The sequence below is a fragment of the Panthera uncia genome, chromosome C2 (genome assembly GCF_023721935.1).
Source record: "Panthera uncia isolate 11264 chromosome C2, Puncia_PCG_1.0, whole genome shotgun sequence".
In the NCBI taxonomy this organism is placed as follows: domain Eukaryota; kingdom Metazoa; phylum Chordata; class Mammalia; order Carnivora; family Felidae; genus Panthera; species Panthera uncia.
Genome location: NC_064810.1, coordinates 103,603,977 through 103,618,785, shown reverse-complemented (window position 1 = coordinate 103,618,785; position 14,809 = coordinate 103,603,977). Strand labels below are relative to the sequence as shown.

At 38.4% G+C, this 14,809-nt stretch overlaps 1 pseudogene; it reads right to left on the bottom strand.

Moving 5' to 3' along the window:
* Positions 1–13,234: 13,234 nt before the first annotated feature.
* On the bottom strand, positions 13,235–13,677 carry LOC125922134 (60S ribosomal protein L32-like; annotated as a pseudogene).
* Between the last annotated feature and the right edge of the window lie 1,132 nt (positions 13,678–14,809).

The window sequence follows — 14,809 nt, the reverse complement described above, 5'->3', positions numbered from 1 at the left end:
TGAGGGAAGCTTTTGGCCACTGGGAACTGCCAGATGCTGTATGTTCCAGGAGCTGAGTGCTGGAGAAGCTGCTTATGGTGCAGGAGTGGATGCTGGTGAGACTATGTATGCTGCAGGACCTTCATGAGAGGAGCACACCAGGCTAGAATAGGAATTCCTTCTTTCTGCAGTGTACCTCCAGCACCATCAGGTGACTTAGCCTATCAGTCCAGCTGGCAAAGGAGAAATATTTACACATCTCAGTACCATAGAGGAGGCAATAAAGGGTGGATCTGCCCCTCAGGCAATACGTTGATAATTGCCACAGTATAGGCCTTTGGTTACTTAGCTTCCATATACACTCTTCTACACACATTTGAATTTCTGTACAACAATGAACAAATCCTTCTTGCAAGGGAAGAAGATTTTATCCTTTTCCCAAAATGAGGGGACACACAGTCCCAACAGTCATTGTATCTATTGTTGGCTATATTAATTAGTCATCATTCTGTCAAAGACCCACAGCATATTTTGTTACTTACAAATGAAATTGTAAAGTTAACCTCTAACAACTTCTATATAAAATAAAGACGAGAAGGAGGTAGAAGGAGAAAATTGTTAGCATATGTAGATATACACATACATATAGCAAGCAAAGAGAACATATGCAAATATACTATAGACCTTGTTTCTCTAAATGGTCAGAAGGCTTGTACTTGATATCAGTGGTTTCTTTTTTCTACTACCTTTCTTGTTACTTTCTGTTGGAACCTCAACTGGTTGGGGTTTCTTATCTGATAGAGTAACCCACATCTCCCCAAGGGTCTGGCTCCTCAGTTCTCCTTCATTTTTTTTTTTTTTTTTTTGGTTGCTATGATTTTACATTAAACTTTTACTGTTGTTTTTGGAAATACTGAGAGACACTGCAAAGAATCTCCTATGTTCCAGAAATAGTTCTTTTTGCTCTCATTTGTACCAACAGCCTAATTTCCCCTTGGTAATTGGGATCAATTACTTCAGCCAGAAACATAGTCTTTTTTTTTTTTCTTCTCCCTGCTTGTTGGTTCAGGGCATAGGTCTAAAATGGCCAATTTCATTTTCCAATCCAGCGGAATCATTGTTGTGCCCTCTGATTGAAGCATTGCCCCCTTGTGAACTAAGACCTCTAAACTAGCAGAGCTCAGGTTGCCAGGACAGGAAGCAACAATTCTTAGAGTGATTGATTAGCTATAATAATAGGTGGAGCCACTTCCATGTGCAGGGTCCTAACTGGTGTCATAACTGAGTCTTCAGTAAATCATTCCACCTTTCAACTAGCCAGTTTATTTTATGGGAAAAACCCATTGCTATACTTCCCTGTGGAATAAGTTCATTGATCAGAAGCAATGGTATGGAGATTGCTATGACAATGTATAACACATTCTTTGGGTTTATGGATGGTGATCTCCACTTCCCCTTCAGCAGGGCAGGCAAATCCTTACATATCCAGAATAGGTGTCTATTGCAGTGATAATGAATCTGTGTTCCATCCATGTTGGGTGGAGTTCAGTGTAATCAACTTGCCACGTGGTGGGGGTCTGTAGTCCTGGAAATGGTGCCTTAACTGGGGATCAGTGCTGATCTCAACTATTGACAGATTAGTTACACTTAGCCTGGTCATTTCTAGGTAAGGTCTATGTTGTTGAGCACAAGCACAGCCTCCAGAGTCACTTTATTGATGGGCCCAGTGAGAAAGCACTGGGTAACTGAGGAAAGAGAATGATTGGCATTATTTTGCCATCTGATTACTAAGCATTTCCTCTGCAGCAGATAAATATGGGGACTCTTGTGGAACACAAGTATCTTTCTCAGTCACTGGTCATAGGAAGCCATGGATTGAGAAGCCATGGATTGGAGGCATCGCAACTAGAAACGTGTTGAAGGAGTCTGTATTGTTAATACAGCTTGTGGAGTAGAACACTGCAGTGTTAACCAATGCCAGGAGAAGACTCCAACTACATGGATGATAGCAAAGATCATCACAAACTCTAGCCACCAGGAATGGAACTCAAATAGTTCTACCCCAGTATATCTTAGCATTGGAATCACCAAGAAAGACATGACATTGTCACATACTGGATGGAACAGTGCTTTTCTTACATAAAGAAGAGACAGAGCAAGATCAATTCTAGTAATGTGCTTTGGTCTCTCATCACTAGTGGGTGCCCTCTGGCAGCCAATGAAGGGCAGTTGGCTTATGCGCACCTCTGTCATGCCTTAGCACAAGGACTTCTCCCCAGTCATCATGGAATCTGAAATACTGAAAGCTAGGACCATGCCTTTGGGCTGTTAATGCACACACTTAAGGAGAACAAAGGAACACACATTGAGCCTAAAACAGGAAAAGATATTACCATATAAGGCAATTAGCCCAGCACAGGCTGCATGAGCTCTTTATCTCTTGAGAAGGACATGTTCTGGACCCAAGGCCTATTCTGACTTGGCTAAGGTGGGGTCAAAAGATTGTGCACATGAGACTGCCTTTCTCAGCACAACTTTTTCAGACCTTCCAAAGTTGCTTCATTTTTGTTTTATGACAGGTAGATTGTCTACTGCACGTGCTTAACCTGTGACTAGCTAGCACTAAGTTCATCATGGGAAGCTCAGGCCTCATGGTCACCTGCTTTCCCATGGTTAGGAGTTCAGTCTCTGTCAAGGCCCAGTAGCAAACCAGAAGACGTTTCTCAAAAGGATAATAGTTATCCATAGAAAAGGGCATACGTTTTCTCCATAATCCTAGTGGTCTGCATTTTGAGTCCCTGTTGGTACTTGTCAGAAGTTCTAAATAACATCTCTGTTTGCCTCGGAGATTTCAAGTGTCATTGAATTGGCTGGATAATAAAGGTCAAGTGGTAGAGAGGCTTGTACTGCAGCCTGAACTTACTGCAGTGTCTTTTCTTGCTCTGGTCCCCACTTGAAACTGGTAAACTTGTGCATGGCTCTCTAGAGGAGCTGAAGTAGCACACTCACATGTGTGTTGCTTCCAAAATTAAAAAAAGGCCTCTCAGTCATTGTGACTTTTATTTGGTGGTAGGTGGTATGAAGTGCAAGATCTTATTTTTAATCTTGGAGTATATATCTCAACTTGTTCCAGACTATTAAACCCCTAAAACCTTCACTGAGATGGTGGGGAGGAGTTTTAAAATTTTTAGGGTTTTATTGTCCATATGTTATACCAAGACATTAAGTACTTGTTCCTTCCTGCTCATTAGATCCCATCAGTATAATCTTGTCAGTAAAGTGTGAAGTTAGTGGAACATCAAGACAATTAAGATCTCTGGATATTATATTATGAAGAGAGCAAGAAAATTGATTGGGTATTTCCTTTTGTCTAGTATGCGGATACTCACTCTAGTCAATGGCCACATGTCTTCAGGGGAAGAATTGGAGAGGTATTTATAGTGAGAACTTAGGGTCTCTTTTGAGGCAGATTCCATCACAAATTTAAATAGATAAGAAATCTATAGTTGCTCTGAAGCAAGACGGTGAAGATATACTTATCTTCCCTTTGAAGAAAAACAATTTCTTTTTTTAAAGTTTATTTATTTATTTATTTTGAAAGAGAGAGTGAGTGGGGGGAGGGGCAGAGAGAGAGGGGGAGAGAGAATCCCAAAAACAGGCTGCATGCGGTCAGTACAGAGCCTAGTGTAAGGCTTGAACTCCTGAACCAAGAGATCATGACCTGAGCTGAAACCAAGAGTCAGACATTTAACCAACTGAGCCACCCAGGTGCCCCAAAACAAACTATTTCTGATGGTCTTTGCACATTACTATGGAAAGAAAGGCATTTGTTACATACCACATGACAAAGGCTATTTATTTGCTTAGTAAAGATACTACATCTAGGTCAGCATCTGCATTTATTGTCACTACTTGATTAAGATTGTGATACTCCACAGTCATTCTCCAGAATCGATCTGATTTCTGCACAGGCCAAATTGGTGAGTTAAACGCACATGTGATAGGTACAACCATCCTTGCTTCTTTCACAGCTTTGGTGGTGGCATTAATTTCTGAAATTTCCCCAGGTTTACTGCCTTGGTAGGGAGGGGAAGTTCCAATAGCTTTCACTCCATAGAGATATACTTCCAGTTGCCAAATGTGTCTATTCCAATTACACATTCAGAAATTGGGGAATAACTGCAAGCTAGGTCCATAGACCAGATGGGCCCACTGTAATTTGCAAATAATGTAAGACTCCATCTATCATGTGAGCACTGTGAACCCCTCCATAGCTCATAGTGATATTGTTGTTTTTTAAGAAATTAGTGTCAGCTCAGAGCCAGTGTTTAGTAATCTTTGAAATATTTGGGTATTTCCTTTTTTTCCCAGTATACAGACATTCTAATAAATGGCCACAGTCTCTTGGAGAAAACTTAGGGCAGTTTTTATAGTGGGAACTCATGGTCTCTTTTGAGGCAAATTCCATCACAAACTTAAATAGCTAGGAAGCATATAAGGATTAACATTTTTATCTGAAACTAGGTTTTATTGTTTAATTTATCAATAGCATGATAAACATTTACTCTAAAAGATACAGCAACAGGAGAAAACATTTACCTGACTTTTCTAGCTGAAATGAAGGTCTGGGGCATTTCAAGGGCATCATCGCTCAAACCCTCGTTCTTTGCAGACTTACAGAATCATATTTATAATGACCTAGACCTGATATTAGAAACAATAAAATGAAAGCCAAAAGAATCATTCTCTTACAGACCAGAAAGCATCTGATTATTATGACAAAGGTCTTTGTAGCCAGCAAAGGTCGACTTGTCATCACCTTTGCTCTAACTGCAAATCCTGTCAACAAGTTGCCTTTGAAAAGTTACTTAGGACAATAGACCAAACGTGTTTCCTGACTATCTGAAAAGACAAAGCAATAGTGAGTGTAGACATTTCAAACATAAAACCTGACCAGTTTAAGGTGAGCATGCTCCAAAATGTTGCCGAGTTAAGGAAAACCTCAAATCCACACTTGATCCCTCAGTCCAGTTGAAAACTGCCCCATTGCCCATTTTACTAGTTCTACAAATTACACCTAGATAGCTTGGCTCGAGGGTGATCCTTCCCTTTCTGAATGTACACTGTTACTGCTAATGAGCAAGAACATAAGGATATGGCTCAAAGTGGGCAAGAAGCAAAGAGCTTTGGAGAAACCACAAACTAGAAAACCTGACAAATAATTGACAGTTTAGCAGCCTGTGCAAGCATTGTCCAGAAGCCTGTTTCTGCAGGTACAGGGGGCACAGCATTACTTTCCTGGGAGGAAAAGCAACCTTTAAAATTATGTGTTAGAAGCTTTTACAGTTCAGACAGGCTCCCCATTTGAGGGAATAGCTTACTTAAAATGGTTCATTTGAAATATTTTTTGCTAAGGTTTATGTGTCCAAGGTCTTTTTTTAAATATTTATTTTTTTTGAGAGAAAGAGAGAGAGCATGCATGGGAGGGCAGAGAGAGAGGAGAGAGAGAGAATCCCAAACAAGCTCCACACTGTCAGCACATACTCCAATATGGGGCCGGAACTCATGAACCATGAGATCATGACCTGAGCTGAAACCAAGAGTCAGCTGGTTAAGCTGGCTCCAGGGGAGCCACCCAAGCACCCCGGCCTAAGGTCTTTTTTAAGAATAAACTTGTTTCTAGTTTGAGATAATTTTAAAATCATTGGTTTCTCTTCTTTCCTCGAATTTAATAATAGATACTAATACTTATTTGATATTTTACCTGATTAAAGCTTAGGTCTGGCTTGCTTTCTAAGATACTTCCATGTATTTAAAAATAGTAAACATTGGTGATGTTGCATTACTGGAATTTTTTCCCCTTCACTCTTCATCTCTCACCACTCTCACTAATTACAAAATATGAACAAAAAAGATTAGGAAAATGAATTCTATGACATGTCATGCACAGGATGTTACACTTTAGAAACCCATTTATATTTTTAAGAACCAGGATCACATTAGAATACTATGGCATATAGCTTTAGTAATCAGCCTCTATTGATTTTGAAAATGATAATCATACAGAGACAGTTTTCTACACTTAATTTTTCTCCTAATATTTTCCAGGTAAATGTCTATATAATCTCTGGCCATAATGTATATTATAACTTTCAAATAATTCCATGTGTTGGTGCATTCATTTCAGAATCATATATTCAATAGCTTTGGACCTGTGCTTAATAATATTTGTCACATATAATTCTTTCTTAAGAAATTTCTTTCTTTTGGCTTAGTAGCATTGTGGTCATTTGACTCTTATAGGGTAGAGGGAGGCATATCATAATAATATAAATAAATGATCAACTTGCTACTCAGTTATAGAAATGCCTTAATATTCATAATATGAGGCCCTGTAAAATGCCATTTCCTACTTCAGGAGGAATAGGGATACTTTGGGGAACGCTTATGTGTGTATACAGGTCTCTGTAGAGATAATCGTCTTCAGGCGATAAATGGTAAAACACTAGCACAAGGAGAGCCCAAGATACACATGTGCACTCATAGATCACCTCTCAGTTACATTAAATAGGGTGTGGTCTCTAGGTTCTAGAAAGTGGCATCCTAAGTGAAGAAGGAACCTGCACAGGTAAACTGTTAATTGGAGAAGACTTGGGCAAACACCTTGGTTTCTGAGGTGGAAAATGGTAGATTCTGGACATGGTAGAACAGAACCAGTATAGATTTTCTAAGGAAAGTCTTGATGACTTAAACAAAACATTACCTAGCTATTAGAGGTGATTTCAGTTAGGTTGGATTGCATGAAATTGGTGATGCTGGGAGATACTTGTCTTAGAAAAAATAGTAATTTCATAAGATGCAACCTACTAACTACTGTGTTTTGTTATTAAAGCATTTTTAAAAAGTTTTCCAAGAGTGAGATGATGGAATCTCACCTGGGTTAGCTCTTTCAGCACTAGGTATGGCTAATGGCTCAGTGTCCCCTTGACTGGTGTCTCTTGCTGAGCTCTAAAATAAAGTGCTCTGACTTTGGCTCCAGCCTGTCCAGTGTTTTCATCAGTATCTTAGGTAAAGCTAAACAAAGCAGACTTATTAAATTTAGAGGGAACATGAATTAAGAAGTATAACTAATGCTGAGTTTAGACTGCAAATGACCTCAACTAACTGAATTTCAAGGCTGATTCAAAAATTAAGTAAACAGCAATGGATGGAGATTCCTAAATTGAGATTTGTTTAGTTCACTGGCTCTTATTGAATCCCTACCATGTGCTAGACACTGTTCCAGGTACTGACTTTATAGTGATGAACAACTCTGCTAGGGTCCTGCTTTGGAGGTTGGGCTGAAAAAAATAGACAAAGACCAAACTATCCCTTACCCAAAACAGTAAAGGAAAAGAAAGATCCTTAGTGCAGCAGGTTCTTGTGCAAAAATTTTGGAGGCTTTTGATTATCAGGAACTTCAGTGCCACAGACTTTCTGGATGTGTTAGGAATTGTACTAAAATTGTTAAGCATGTGGTATATTTGCTAGAAGAAAAAGAGCCAGTGAAATCTTAGGATTCGTTGTCATAAATGCAATGTTCAGCCCTTTGGAAGTGATTTGACCATGGTTTTCTGGGCCTTTCAGACCACCACAAGGGTCATTCAGGGGTGGGATAGGTGGGAGGGATAACATTTTAAAAGGAATGCTGACAAACGAGAGTGTACCTAGACAAGGGGAATCAGGATATCAGTGGATCTGGAAGTCATGTATTTTAAGAAATAGCTGAAGGAACTATAGAAAAACACACACTAAAGGGAGACGTGGTAATTATCTTTAAATATTTGAAGAGCTGACAAGTAGACAGGGAAGGAGCTTATTCTTTGTTGCTCTGCTTGGCAGAAATAGCATGAAGCAAAGGAAGTTTCAGGACGAGAAATTTTTATTTGATATTATAATGACACTTCTCAGATATAGAAGCTGTCCTTCATTGGGACACATGGTGCTTGAGGTAGTGAGCTTCTTGTCTCTGGAAGTATTTAACCAGAGGCTGGTTGATTCTTGGTCAGGGGCAATAACTTAGCATTCTTGAATTGGACGAGAGATAGGAGGAGATGCCCTGGCAGTGTATAGGAACAAAGATCAGTTTAAATTGGAGTTGGAAGTAGATTGCCTCCAAGTTTTTGGGACCAGTCTCAGAGTTGGAGAGTCACTACAAATTAGGTATAGGAATGCTAGGAATGGGTGAGGAATGGGCCACATGGCTGTTGGCCACAAGCCAACTAGCTTGTGTCTATGATCATAACTGGGAGCAGGCAAGGCCCCAGTATAAAAAGGTGAGATTTTACTCTAGTTACCAGTCCTAGACTCTGGGGTTGAGAGTGGGATTCTGGTTAGGACTGCTGGTTGCCATAGACAGAAACCCAACTCAAATTGCCTTAAACTAAAAAGAGGTTGATTGACTCATATAACTAAAAAGTACAGGGGTTGATCTGACTTTAGGCATGACTGAATCCAGATGCTCCAACCATCTGTCTTCCTTCTTCCCTCTCTTTTGTATTCCTGTGTGGCTTACATCTACCATCTACTAGGGTACCTGACAGGGTAGATATCTAACAAAGATTTGCTGAATGCATACATGAATGAGTCCGCCATCTTGGCAACCCTACTTAAAAGCCTCATAGCCAGAGTTCCAGATGGGCTTCAATTTGGCCATACTTTGGTCATGTGCTTGACTTTAAGCCAATCACTAGCATTGGGGAGGATGGAACACGCTGATTAATTAGGCCATTAGGCTAGACTGACTAGGCCTGGGAGTTAGCAATATCTAGTTGCATTTTATTCTCCATCTTCTGTAGGCTCATTAAGGGGAGAAGGAAGGCCCTCATACTTTTCTTATATCCCCATAGAGACTAGTACTAAGTGCATCGTTTTTAGTCAGCAAGTGTTTATGCTTTTCCTCTAACCCAGAATGGCTCTTAATAAGCAAAGGTACTGAAATAACTGAATTATGGCACCTTTCTTGAAAAAGGTACAACAAAAGATTTGAATGAATTCAGAATTTAATGTATTGCTTCCAGATAATTTTCATGTGCATGAATATAAGTGGTAAATAGGAATTCTGAATTCATTCCACTCACCACAGAAAGTTATCCTTTCAGCTTTTTTTTGTGCAATTAAAAGATTAAAATTGAGTGAATATTCCTGCAAAAGGAATAATTTTCATGGAAAAGCTTATCTTTCCATCAAGGGTATCTGACTTCTGCCCCTGGAACAAAATTAAGGAATGAGTTATTTTTTATATTCTTTCACATAATTTTTAGCTCCTCTAGTCAGGACCTGCCGCCGAGGGTGGTGCTGCCTTGTTCACCAGGAATAGGGCTGGACTGTATGGATACAAGAAAATGGTACAGAAAATGAACTTGAGCAGATAAAGAATACTTTACAAGTAGGATTGTTTTTAAATGTTTTGTGGGGGCAGCCACCCTGGCCTCAGGCCACCTTGCCCAGCAGCTGGGATAGTGGAGTCAGTGAGCTCTTTTTAAACCTGTGGGGAGCTGATTTTTCTGAAACACTGGAATGTTTCAGTGATTTGGTCTGGCAGGGATATGATGGAAAATATCCTGATATAGCATTCAGGGACTATCTTTTTGTAACAGCAAAAGGAAATGATTCTTTTTCCCTTCGAGAATCCTTCCATTTTATATTTGAAATGGCTTTGCTGTGATATAACAGAACCATAGTCTGTATGGATTCTTTTTCCTTCTGGTCTAATTTAACAGAAACTGAAATATACTCATGTGTGGTGGAAATTAAGTGTATTTGCAGTGTATTTATCCTACCTGATCTCTTTTTAGTTTTTTAATTATGTTCTTCCCTTGTCATTATTATAGCATTCTCTTCTGATACTATAAGATACATGATGATTAAAAAAATAAAACCCATGAGACTGACACCTCTAATGAGAACAGGCCTGTCATTATTTTATAGGCAGACCTAGTATTAGAGTGTCTGAGAATCAACAGAGACTACATTGATAAATATAACTCTAGCATTCAAAATGAACAGATATTAAACATCATTTTACTTGTGTATATATTTATCTTTTGTTAAATCTTGTCTTTCTCTGTCAGCTTCTCATAATTGAGATCAGATAACTGTTGGGAGAGAATGAAAATGTGGATAATATTGTACTGCAGTATAGCTAGAACATGTTGGGAGAATTTTATGAATATTGTTTCATTTGTATTCTTTATTTGTATGATGGTGACAGATGTTATCACTATTCTCACCTATTAAGCCAGATGACATTTGTGGTGGAAAACACACCTATATCTATCTATCTATCTATCTATCTATAATTAACCACTTGTAAATACTGTATCTGTCGTGTGTGTGTGTGTGTGTGTGTGTGTGCGCGCGCGTGCGCGCGCACGCGCACAAATAACTATTTTATAGCTAGATGGAAAAGTCTGGTTAACAGGTCTAAGTATCTTATAATTTTCTATTCAAAAGTCTAACTATCTAAAGAACATCAGAACCACTACTACCAAAAGAACTGAACAGGTTAAAGGCATGACTAGTGACTCCCTATTGGTTTGACAAATAATCTTACCTTAAGGAGCAGAGAAGCCTGTCTAGGAGATTGACTGAGCGGATTGCTTGTTCAAAGCTTCCACTTTTACGCTTGTAGCATTTTGGAAGGGCTGTCAAACGACACTTTCCACTTGAGAAAATCTTAGCTTAGTGCCTTCAGAATCTCTACAACAGCCACTTGGGCATTCAAATACTTTCCTAGCTGGATTTTAAGCTATCGGTGCAATAGGTGGAAAAGGGCAAACGGAACATTTTATAAACTTGAGCATTTGTTTTTTTTTTTTTTTTTTTAATTTTTTTTTTCAACGTTTTTTATTTATTTTTGCGACAGAGAGAGACAGAGCATGAACGGGGGAGGGGCAGAGAGAGAGGGAGACACAGAATCGGAAACAGGCTCCAGGCTCCGAGCCATCAGCCCAGAGCCTGACGCGGGGCTCGAACTCACGGACCGCGAGATCGTGACCTGGCTGAAGTCGGACGCTTAACCGACTGCGCCACCCAGGCGCCCCGAGCATTTGTTTTTTACAGTAGCCTCTCTCTGAGGATTTTTATTGTAATTCTGAGCATTAGATGCATCATGGTGAATTTTAGTAAATACAAAACACTGCTAGTTTAATTTTTGAATCATTCAGATACCCACCTTTCTCATATAGACTAAAACCAACACATTACTATTTGAAGCTTCACTGATCTCCTGCTAAATAATGAAAATTTAGTCAATATTCTTTAGCATTCCTCTTGCTTAGTAACTTGTATTCATTTGTGGCTTTCTGATGTCAACCGGATGGGTTTTGCATAATTTGGGTGCCTGTGCATCTTTTAGAAGGAAGACATGCTTTCCAGAATGTATTAATATTGATTGTCACTATATTATGGCCAGAGAGATTAATGTGCGCTTCTTAGAATTTCACCCAGTTTAGTCCTGGTTGACAGAAGTTGATTTATGTACAGTCATTGTAGATGGTCCCTTGCAGATATTATATGAGGGCAGTAGGAAAGTTCTGCCTAGAAATCTCTCCCATTTCTAGGATATCTGAAATTCCACTTTACATTATTTGCTACTTTGGGTTAAACATTGTCTTCTTTGGCTAATCCTTTAAAACTAAAAACTTAGTAGGAATTAATTTCTCCCAGTTGTATTTGTTTTAAATTATGGGAGCACATGTTATTTTAGGACTCTGAAGTGAAAAAAAAAAGTATATAGAAAGAGTTTTGCTGAAGGTAAATTCAGGGTACTTCAGAATTTTTGCTAATGGTCAACTTTGATGTGTGAAAGATTTTTTTCCAGAAATATTGTCTTTCTCATGTTTTCTAATTCCTTCTGTTTCAAAACAGAAGGAATACAAAACCAGAATAATCCCAATGTTGCAAAAAAAAAATAATAAAGTAGGTTAACAAATACTGCATATTAGAACAGATTGGTCCCCTTTTTTCTTTTTTCCCTTTTTCTGCAAATAAAAGAAAACTTCTTAATGATATGAGATAGATTGAGCTTTGGGTGAACAGTGATAGAAATAATAATACACTGTATACTAGTTAAAGAGTAGCATTTCTAAAATAATATATAAAAGCATATACATATCAGAGACCTCTGTCTTTCAGGCATACATAGTAGCCCAGTCATTCTATGACAGTAAATCAATTTTCTAGTAGAGAACAGTTATGGAAATAATATTAATTTGTGGCTTGAGAGAGATGGCTATGAGTTGAGGTTTGAGGCACTGAGGGATAATGATGATGTTATCTCTGGCCTGGAGTGGTCCTGGCCTGAAGTGGATGGAAGCGAATGATGCTATGGTGGGCTCTTGATGGGGGTTGGAGGTGAATACAGCATTCATGAGAATGGTACTCAATGGTGGCCAGTGAGTAGAAACAGGGTCATGCCTAATTCTGGCTTTTATTGTCTGGCTATCTTGCTGGGTTCTTGAGAAAGATGAAAAGGTAATTTGCTTACTGATAAATGGATGCTGAACAGGCTTCATCTGAAATAAGGACAGATCAGCTGTGAAATTGAGCAACAATACAATTTTATAGAAAAGCAACCACAGAATAGTATGTATTAAAAAATGTTCCTATTATTAAATAATTGTACCTCTTGTTGACTTTTTTTTTCTCTGTGATTTGGGATGGACCATTACTTCTTTTCCTTTTCTCCAGACTCCTGTTATTGTTAATTATGTGCCTAGTATAGACAACAGAGGGAAATGCACCAGAAGGTTTGCAGTGGTTACCTTTGGATAGAAGCATTATGGGTGATTTTTATTGTCTTTGTTTTTGTTTTTCTCCATTTTCCAGATTTTGTCATGAACATTAATTACTTTTGTAGTCTGTAAAATAAAAGCTGTAATAGTAACAGAGTGGTTTGATCTCAACATGAACATGTTTAATCTAGTTCTGCAAGCCAAGGAAGCTGCTTCCTTTGCACAAATTGGACTAGTGGGAAGACAGAGTTACAGTCTTCATAAATGTGTCAAATCCCTCTCCACTACTCTAATTGCTTCCCTAAAGCGCTGAAACTGTTAAATTATCAAATGCTTAATTTACTGCAGGGGGTAATTTACTTACCATGTTAGGATTATATCAAACAAACATGTTTTATAATTTGTATTAGAAACCTGGCCCATTTGTAAAAGACCACCTCACTGACACTTGGATTTAGAATTTTATTTATTTATTTTTTATAGTTTTATGGTTTTATTAATACAAATATGATGTGCACATAAGCTGTGTATTCATTTTCTTTGCTGCACAGCCTGGCATTGGAATTGGTGACTCTGATGGCCAGCTGGGCTGCTCTTTTCACAATGGTTTTACTGTTTTTGGAGTAAACATTGTGAGCAATCTCTACACAGTACGATTGTTGCACATTAGGAGCGCTTTAAGCTCCTTGACTTTGTGGACTAGGAACTTCTGGAATCTACTGGGCGGCATATGCTTTGTTTTCTTGTTGCCCCTGTAACCAAGGCATCAAGATCTGGCCCTTGAATATTCTGCAGACCTGTTATCACTGCTTCTGGGTTTCCTCCAGAAAATGTTGACACATTGGTCTGACTGGTGCCAGATGACATTCTTGGTCCTCTTTTTAATGATTTTGGGCTTCATCAGAGGTCTGAGGGTGGCCATGATGGGGAGTAGGAGATCGCTGCCACCCCCAGAGGCAGCGCCAAGGAAGAGTGATTTAGAATTTTACAACACACCGATAGAGAAAAATTGAAAAAGCGGGAGGCTTTTCATTGTGTTAAGAAATATGACTTTTAAGCAAGTTAATAGCGTTAACTTAGTTTTAAAAAACTGTTTTAAAAGAACTTTTAGCTCACTGTTAACACAGATGTTTGTGTAGTCTCTGAATTTAAAAAAAAAACAGTGAAAGTGTTATTCTAGCTTAGGCAAGATTCTGCCAAATTTTATACAGATATGTATAAGTACACATATTGAAAAACTTCCTTTATAATTTATTCATATTCTGCTTAACTTTGGAAAAGGATTCGATGAAGGTTATATCTGCTTCCTATTGAAGGAAAGTTGTTTTTACTTCTTCAAGCAAAGATGCAGTTAGTTTATTCTTATTCATATGCCAGAACTTTACTACTTTTAAGCATAAGTAGCCAGAAGTAGGATTACTGGGTCAAATCATGGGCTTACTGGGCGGTAGTTGTGGTTGTTTGTGTTCTCATAGCACAATCCGAGAGAGCGTTTCTCTGATATGCCATGCTAGGTATTACTCCGCTTGCAGGTTTGTGCCAATTTCTTCACTGAACAAGAACATCTCACTTTTACCTAACTTGCATTTTTTTGCAATAGTGGTCAGGTCATTTTTGTGGCCATTTATTTTGTTCTTCTGCCACTTACCAAGTCATACATAGTTTTTGCCCCGTTTTTGATTACATTTTCTTCTTACCAATATGTAGTAGCCTTATGTATTTTATGAACAATAATCTGTTGTTGGCTGTCTGGATTGTAGTCTTTTTCACTGCATATTGTTTGGGTCTTTTAATGGTATGTTTACTAAAACAAATAGTTTAATTTTTCTGTCATCAAGTATTTTCCTTTATGGCTTTTAGATTTCCTGTCTACCTGAGAAAGGTCTCCTCAACTCCCAGTTTATAAAAATATTTTCTTATGTATTTTCTGTATTTTAGAGTAATCTGTTAATTATATATATAAACATTTAATTCATTGGGAATTTATATTTTTAAGTGGGGTGAGGTAAAATTCCACTTTCTTTTTTTCCAAATGCATAACCAGTTGTGCCAGC